The sequence below is a fragment of the Spermophilus citellus genome, assembly GCF_964194105.1.
Source record: "Spermophilus citellus genome assembly, chromosome: 16".
NCBI lineage: Eukaryota > Metazoa > Chordata > Mammalia > Rodentia > Sciuridae > Spermophilus > Spermophilus citellus.
Window position 1 is genome coordinate 72,305,574 of NC_138196.1, and position 9,562 is coordinate 72,315,135.

Sequence of the window (9,562 nt, forward strand, 5' to 3'; positions counted from 1 at the left end):
TCCTTTAAATTAAATGTAGAGGAAAAGGATGCAGAATTTTTTCCTGAATAAAGTACGAAGGCTTTTCTTGCCTGCAGTATGCATTATCATAAGAAAAGCGTTAGATTCATATGAAATATCTTTGATCGCTTTCTAAGATGCAGTGTATCTACTTCTGAGGTCTCATTGTTAGCCACGATGCAAGCAGTACTTGTGCAATAAGATGAATTATTTGAGATGGGTGGGTGCATTTTTTAGGACTTTGCATTGGGTCACCTTAATCATTAAAAAAAAAAAAAAAAAAGTAGCATTAAAGTCCATCCATGGAACTATGCTTCTTTGTAAAATGAGGAAGAATTTGGCCCAGAAAAATAGTTGTTTCTCCAGCTACTAACCCAGACTCTTATTGTTAGCCAGGATAGGGTCTTCGGGAGCAGGAGTCCTCCCTGGTAGATAACAGGAACTCCCCAGTTCACACTCTGCTACTGTCCATCATTGCCTGTTGATATAATCAAAAAGGACAGACAATTACAAGGTCGCTGAGCATGTTGAGGCTGTGTTATAGGATTATAAAATGGTGTGGCCACTCAGGGAACGTGGGGCAGCTTTTTGAAAAGTTATGCAGAGGGTTTATTCTGTATGACCAGCAATCCCGCTGCTAAATATAAATCCAAGAGAAATGGAAACAGGGCCACAAAGATCACTACACCAATGTTCATAGCAGCATTATTCCTAGGAGCCTCAACATGAAGAATCCAAATGCCCATTGAGTAGTGAAGAGATTTGGGTGACACATTCATACAGTGGAAGAGTATTTGGAATAAAATGAACAAATTGCTTGCATACACCCCAACATGGATGTACCTCGAAACTTTTGCTATGGGAGAGAGAAGTCAGATGCCAAAGATGACATATTTTGTGGCTACATGACATTTCTAGAAAAGGCAAACTTGCAGAGACCAATAGAGGAGTGGTTGCCCAAGGCTGGGAGTTGGAACAACTGACCACAAGTGGACTCGAGGGATCTTTGGGGAGTGATAAGAATTAGATGGCAGTGATGTTTGCATGACTGTAAATTGACTAAAAATTATTAGATGGTACATTTTCACGTGCAGCAGGTGAATGTTATGACATGTAAAGTGTATCTACATAAGGCTCTTAAAAATGCAAACACAAACAGGGCTGGGTATGGTGGTACACACCTGTAAACCCAGCAACTTGGAAGGCTGAGGCAGGAGGATCACAAGTTTGAGTTCAGTGTCAGGAACTTAGCGAGACTCTGTCTCAAAATAAAAAATAAAAATAAAAAAGGCTGGGGATGTAGCTCAGTGGCAAAGTGCTGCTGGATTTAATCCCTAGTACCAAAAAATCAAAACGAAACAAAACACACACAATGCAACCACATAGTCCTGTGGGGATAGACACAGCCAAGGGCTGCAGCACCCTCTTCCCCTCAACAAGGGGTCTCTGCAGGGATTGTCCACCACCCTCTCACTTGAGGCTCACCTATCCCAGGTGTCCAGTTTACTATAAGTGAGAGCTGTCATAATCTTACTCTATTTAAAATGTCACTCAGAATGTAAGCCCATTTATGAGGCATTTCTCTTATTTTAGAAAGGTAATTAAATTACACAGATAATATTCCTCTGAATCTCCCTGGGAATGTTCTGTTATCGTCAGAACATCAACAAACATTTTTAGAAGTGGCAGCATTAGTATAAATCACCTAATAGGACACTTTTAGTTGATATAAGCTCAGAGAAGTTAAGTGACTCACCTGATATTGCACAGCTACTTAATAACACACATGAAACTGCAGTGATCTTTACTAATTGATAATTCAGTGAGTCCTACTTGGTTTATATCATCCGGCCTCTCAAACACATTACATACTATTTGCCTCATTATGAGTTTGCTTCATATACAAAAACAACAGAATAAATTTACCATTAGAAGTGATTCAGCCTCCTACCAAGATAGAATGAATTTACATCAATCTCATCCCCCCGCTCCATGACTAGTGACCCAGTGTGTGTGGGGTTGAGGGTGCTGACTGGGTGCTGACTGGCTCATCCCATATCAGGTCTTTGTTTTGCTCTGTGTCCTAGACAGATGGACTCCTCTGTGGGTCCTGCATGTGTGTAGAGCAAGTGGGGTGGAATAGTGACCAGCTGCCACACTGTCTGGACCACCCCTGCCTCCTGGTGGTCACACCTGTGTGCCTTCCCCACATGGATCCATGTGGCCAATGTATGTGGCCGAAGCCTCAGTATCTCGTTCCCAAAGTTAGGCTCTGAAGGCCTGCAGCTTTCTGTGGGTTACTCTCCCAGGGTCTCTGTCTTAGGTCACTCCCTTGGATGGAGTCACCGTGGGAGTGGCTCTATGGTGCAGAACTGGAGCCCCTGAGCTCGCTCCAGCCATACGAGGGAGCTTGAGGTAGAGGGAAGGCCTCATCAATGCCTCAGGTGCAACCTCAGGAGAGACCCTGACCCTTCAGAAACACCAAGATTCATGACCCACAAAAACTGGGAAATAACAAACGATGATGTTCTCACCTGCCAAATTTTGGGGCCACTCGTCAGACAGTTATAGCACTTGGTTTGCTTTACCTGACAGATTCTGAGTCCTTCATTAAACATGTAGAAAACCATACCTTGAAATGACAAATGACATCAGAGACAGGAACTTTTGAGTGGATGACAGAAAATAAAACCAAAATTGAGTCTGGTGAGCACAATACAGGCAAGGCTTTAATTGGGCTTCGGCTGAAGGGACACAGTAGTGATGGAAAGGGGCACCGGGGTGCTTCCTGAACAAAGGGAGGTACAAGCTTGTTTTGATTTGCTGGGGCGGTTAGAGTTATGATTTCCACTGGCCGGGGGAACAATTCCAAAAGTTGTTCTTCTTGCACAAGGCTGAGAACGGGGCGGTCACCATCAGCTTGTCTTCTTGGAGTGGGCACCGGCATCTTCTCCATGTGTTGTGCACAGGTTCCTTCTGGGCCTTAGGATAGAACTGGAGGACTTTGGGTGCTTGGATTGCTGAGGAATATGCTTAGCAGCTCCAACTGGCAACCAACAGTCTACACGCAGGACTGAGTAGACTCTAACACAAAACTTAAGGCAAAAGGGATCGGACATAATATGAAAACAGAGGTTCCAATCCAGACATCTGTGGGCCCAAGGGAAGAGTCAGTTCAGCAAAAGCAACTTTCATGTCCCTGAAAAGTAACCCAGGCAACCGTTATTATCACCATAACCCACACATCAGGTAAGAAATGCAATCTGCAAAAAAAGAACAACAAATAACAACAACAAAAACCCCCATAACACTCCAAAATCAAATAACCCCATTAATAAATGGACAAGTGAACTGAACACACACTTCCGCAAAGAAGAAATACAAATGGTCAACAAATACATGAAGAGATGTTCAACATCATTAGCAACTAGGGAAATGCAAATCCAAACTACATTGAGGTTTCAGCTCACTCCAGTCAGAATGGCAACTACAAGAATATGAACAAGGTTGGCAGTCTAGCCCAGGGATAGAGTGCTTTTCTTGGGTTCGGTCCCCTGCACTGCAACAACAACAACAACAGATTAATAATAAATGCTGCAGAGGATGTGGAGAAAAGGAACATTTTATACACTGCAGGTGGGATTGTAAATTAGTACAACCACTATGGAAATCACAGAGGCCGTGTGAGACGGGGAAAACCCACCTGCCAATGCAGGAATATTCAAATTGTTCTCTTCCCACTTCACTTCACACCCCAAACCTTCCAGACTTCTAGGGAGCTCAGAGACTGAGGCCCAGCTCAGCTTTGCTCTGGGAGGCCCTGATCTCTCAGTCAACCTCTCTAAGCAGGACAGTTTACCCTGTGGAGTAGAGTGCCTGGACCACGGACAGCATTCACTACATGTGACTAAGCAAATCACAGCAGGTGCCCCCTGCCTAGTCTGGGGTGGGGTGGACTCTGGCACTGATCTCGAGTCCTCTGAGGATGCAGAATAGCTCAGGATAGGAAAGGTAGCAGAATACAACAGTTACTAATATGGCATTTTGTAAAAATGGGGATATGTAACTGATATGATTTTGAAATCTGCGTTGGGGGTAAAAATGGGAGCTCATAACTCACTCAAAGCTTATGTAAGAAATATGCTATTAAAAAAAAAAAAAGAATAGCTCAATGTTGGTTTGGTTTCACAGACTGAACCTTCTTTCCTTAAAGTACTGTGTGTTGTATTTTTTGTTGTTATTGTTTTGTTTTTCATGTGGTGCTGGGGATGGAACCCAGGGCCTTGCACATGCTCAGTATGTGCCTTAGCAAGGAGCGACACCCCCAGCCCTGGCTTTTATATTTGGTTTCCCTGCTCACCTCAATCTAAAACAAATATGATTTTATGGCTGTGGGTTTAGCTCAGTGGTAGAGGGCTTGTTTAGCATGCGCAAGGCCCTAGGTTCGTTCCCTAGCACAGCAAAAAATAAACTATACAAAATAAATAAAAATCTGTAATGACTTCTTAAGATGATGACTTCATTGTCTCTAATGCTCTAGACCTGGCTTCTGTTTTGTTCAATAGGGAAAGACTTTTGGAACTCAGATTTCTATAGCATAGTGACACCATCCAACAAGTTTTCTTAGCAGCACTTTAACCTACCAACGACCCACCCGACAGCACCCAGTCCACACCCACTGAATGTAAGAAGCCCAGGGTTCATGCCTGGATGTTCTCATGGCCACTCTGCAAACTTCTTGGGAAGTTCAGGTCTGGGATTCTGAAATTTGGTTGAAGCTTATAAAGCATCCCAAAACAGGGCTTCAACAGAAACAAACAAAAAAACCTTTCCAATTAACTTTCAGTCTCATCAGAGAATAGGTTGTAATAGACCTGGATTAGAATGCTGCCCTCCATAGATAACAGTTGCCTCAGTCTTTGGAAAGGCTTTTGAGTCGTGCCTCTGAAGTTCTTTACCGGATTTCCACATCTCAGCAAAGGTCATCTGCCCATCGCCTTTAAGGAAGTGTTAGGGGCTAGAGGTGACTGCAGCTGGGGGCGGTGTGCATGAGCCCACATTTGCAGCCAGGAGGAGAGTCTAGGTATTTGTCAGTGTGTGCAGAGTCAGCAGAGGGCACAGTGAGCATCATCCCAGGTTCATCAAAGTCCCCTTCCTAAAAATCGGAACAAATCCAAGAGGTTAAAGTGAAAATAGGAGCCAACATTTGAAGATAAACTAGAAAAAAAAATCCTAGATTTAGAAATGCTGAGAAAAGTAAGACAGTTCATTTCCACGTTTTTCTCCTGAGATCATGCTGCTTTCCACTAAGGAAACCTAATAGGTGGGACTGTGCTATTTCCATTTCTTTCCATTTCACTTAGTCCAGTGTCTAACTGTTCACATGCCCAAACTCTTAGTGTCATGGAATTTATTGATTCTTTTTCTGGGCCCTTTTTAGGCCAGGACCTTGATGGATTGAAAAAGTAACAAATAGACAAAGTCATTTAATTTTATAAAAAGATAAAGTTGCTCAAAAGCACTATACAGTAGGCAAGCATAACTTATGCAGAAAAAAACTCCAAAAAACCCTGAAGTGGGTTTATGAAGAGTGATTTTTGAGCTACCAAGTTACCAACATGTTGATAGCCTTATGTCTTTTTTACCTGACCTGACAGGTGATACCAGCTCATCATTTTTCTGAATGATCATTGGAGTTTGAACTCAAATCAATTACCAAATTGTGAATCTAGCAAATCCAGTGAAAATACCTGATACATAACAGGAAAGAAAAAGTAGTACCTTTCCCTCTTCCATCACAAGGTTTACGGCTGAGACACCTATAACAGAAGAGGATCAACACAAGAAAAGCCTAACAATTTATTTAATGCAAGCTTTATCTGACATGGGAGTCTTCACAATGAAGACCCAAAGAAATGGGACAATGCACATTTTTATGCTTAGGCTTCATGAGTGTGGACAGTCATAGGGAAGTGTGGTTGGACAGAGGTTGGTGCCACTGGAAAAGACTGGAGGGAACTTAGCAGGGCCCATGTGCTCTGATCCTTCTTGCTTTCTTGGCCTCTCTGAGGACAAGGAGGTCCCTTTCCTTCAGGTCTAGTGAGGACACCTCTGGAGTGAGGGTCTTATGGCCCACTTCAGGGAAAAGTCAGCTGTTTTTATGGGTCAGGGGAGAAGGTCAGAGAATTCTTTCAAAGTTTTGGAAAGACTGGTTTCTTATTTCTGTTTCTGCTGTTTTCTCAAAAGTCAAGGTGTTCCTTATTTAGGGGATAGTGAGTCCCAGATATTGTCATACTCCTCCCTCAAAAAAAAAAAAAAAAAAACTAGAGAAAGAAAGGAAGAAGGCAAAAAAAAACCAAACCAAAACAAACAAACATGGAAAGGAAGGAAAAATGTTGGTTGCATAGTTGGATAATTCTATTTCTATTCTACATTGACAAAACCTCCTTGGCATTTAGCCTTTGGAATTTAAAATATCTACTGGAGATTTTATAGGACCACAGTTACGTAGTTTTAGATTCCAAATGTGGGCCAAATAAGTCATTTTCATGCATTTAAACACCAAGGACTAGTTAAGAGAATGTGATGTGGGCTTTGGCAAAGACACACCTGGATTTAAATAAAGTGCGCATCACCTGGTACTTGTGCAATTTATTTAATCTCCCTTATAGTCTCCTCATTCATAAAATCAGAGTTCAGAAAGAATGAAAGACCATTATGAAGCACATCTAACATCCTACTCAAGGAGACTGAAATTTGTTTACCAGAGATTTATTAACAAATTTTATACCATAGACTCTGCCCACTTCCCACCAAAAAAAAAGTCTTTATAGACCCAATTTCTAATAAAAATGAAGTAATCCTTACCTAACAAGGAAACAATAGAAAAGAACAGACAGAACCTGTGAAACAATGGTTTTTTTTTCAAGACTGGAGTTTAGCCAACAAAGGACTGTGATCCTTGAGAGAAAGGAAGCACAAGGAAGCCCTGCCATTATCTGGGTTAGTATCCAGGGAGTTTCCAGATCAGGGAATGCCAGGGAGCCCTGGTGAAGCCCAGCAGGATGAGATGGAAACAGGGCGGAGGGGCCAGGGAGGTACAGCAGGTCGAGCTACCTAAAAGGAGTAGCAGAAAAGATACCTTTGCCTCACACAGACCTAAAACCGTGTCTTTTTTCTCTCTGACTAGAAAACCTCATGATTAATGAATTTCCAACAAAACATACAGCAAGCAGGACCTTACCTCAACAGTGCAACAATATTAGCTCTAAAGAAAATGCTGAAGAATATGTATAAGAATTTTAAGCACCTACACAGATAAAGCTCACAATATATCCAATAAGTTATAAGGAATGCAAAAAGCAGAAAAACATGACTCAGAACTAGGAAAAGAAATTGAATAATGACAAACCTAGAAATGTCACAGATGATATAAGTAGACATTTAAGTCATCTTAATGACTGTTATATTGTATGGGTCCGGCAAACGTCGGAGGAAGAGACCACCAAGAGACCGACTCATGCAACAGCAAAAGGGGATTTATTGAGGATCCGCTGGGGCTCCAGGCTCACTCAAGAAGGGAGAGCGGCCAAAAAGCCCCGAGCAGGGGTTGAGCAGTGCTTAAGTACACTTTTTGGGGAGGGCAGGAACTTTACATACGTCACGGTCCCCTTTAACAAATCAGTATACACCGAGGGAAAATCAAACAACAGTTCCTGAACATGATTAGTACATTCATTGGCGGGAACAGGTCGGGCAGGGGTGATAGGTCAATCCTAAGGAGGGGATACATTTAAACTGATTGATTTGGGCCCTGAATGCCTACGTGCCAAGCTGCACAGGGTCCTAGGTTATTAAACAACTAAATGGTCAGGGGGAATATCTACTGGGCAGTCCTGGGAATTGTCCTAACAGCTACAGGAATTTCAGGTTTTGAGTGTAGCATAGGAACTTAACAATACCTGGTCCTTTACATTTTAACTCAGGCTTTGCAGCTTAGAAGCAGCTTTACAATGCCTGGTCCTTTACATTTTAACTCAGGCTTTGCAGCTTAGAAACTTTACCCTTTCAATATGAGAAAAAATTAAGCACATTAATTAGAAACATAGAATTTATTTTTAAAATGATCAGGCTTCTAGAGATAAAAATGTCTAAGATGGAAAGTAAAGTGGATGGAATTATTGGCAATCTAGGAATGATAAAATAATAGCTTAATGGCTGGGAGACCTATGACACAAAATGAGAAATGTGAGAATAAAAGTATAAGAAATTAAACAAATTATTAATGAGTCATGAAACAATTTGAAGTGGCCTATTATATGTGTAATTGAACAGAGGAGGCAATTTTGAAGAACAGAAAAAATACATAGCAAAAAAAAAATGGTGGAAATATTTTAAAATCTGAAGGAAACTACAGCTCAGAGAAACCCAATGAAACCCAGGTACAAGAAATTATACCATGGCACATCATAATTGAGGTGCTCAAGACAAGTGAGGAAGAAAATATAAAAGCAATAAGAGAAAGATAGAACAGAATTCATGTGAGCAACACCTCTAGTGCTCAAAGAAAAAGATGCCACATGGAATTTTATACCCAGTGGAAATAGCTCTGAAAAACCAAAGATGAAAAAAAAAAACTTTTTCAGACATACAGAAACTGAAACAATCCATCTTTTGTGGATGCGCAAGACAAAAATTGTTAATGAAATGTTGAATGTCTCCTAAGGCCTCTAATGGCATAATGAAGACTGCTGGAAATGGTAACGGTGAAGGTCTGAATATGAATAGTGTTCCCGAAGGGTCCCTGTGTTAAAGGCTTGGTCTCCAAGGTGGTGCTATTTGGAGGTGTTGAGGACCTTAGGGGAGGCCCTTAGGTCATTTGAAGTGTGTCATCAAAAGATATTGTGAGACACTGCCTCTTCCTCCCACCTCTTTCTTTGCCATATTGGGGATTGAATCCAAGGGCTCTCCACCACGGAGTTACATCCCCAGTCCTTTTTATCTTTTACTTTGAGACAGGGTCTTGTTAAATTTCCCTGACTGGCTTCAAACTTGTGATCCTCTGCCTTAGCCTGCTGAGTGACTGGAATCACAGGCCTGTGCCACTGCTCCCAGCTTTTTTTGTGGGGAGGGTACTGAGGATTGAACTCAGGGGCACTGGACCACTGAGTCATATCCCCAGCCCTATTTTATATTTCATTTAGAGACAGGGTCTCACTGAGTTGCTTAGTGCCTCACTTTTGCTGAGGCTGGCTTTGATCTCGCGATCCTCCTGCCTCAGCCTCCTGAGCCACTGGGATTACAAGCGTGCACCATAGCACCCAGCTGCTCTCAGCTTTTTAATATGTTTTCCTTTTTGCTTCCTGTCTTGTGATGTGAGCAGTTTGCTCTGCTCTATGCTTCCCTCCATTGCCATTGCCACCTGATGTCCTCCCCTATGTCTCATCAGCAAATGTTCCAAATATCTATTGTTACATAACGAATCACCTCAATGCTTAGTTAAAACAATTTTTTATTATTATCGCTTTATTATCATTATTATCTCTCTTGGTACGTGGGGCTG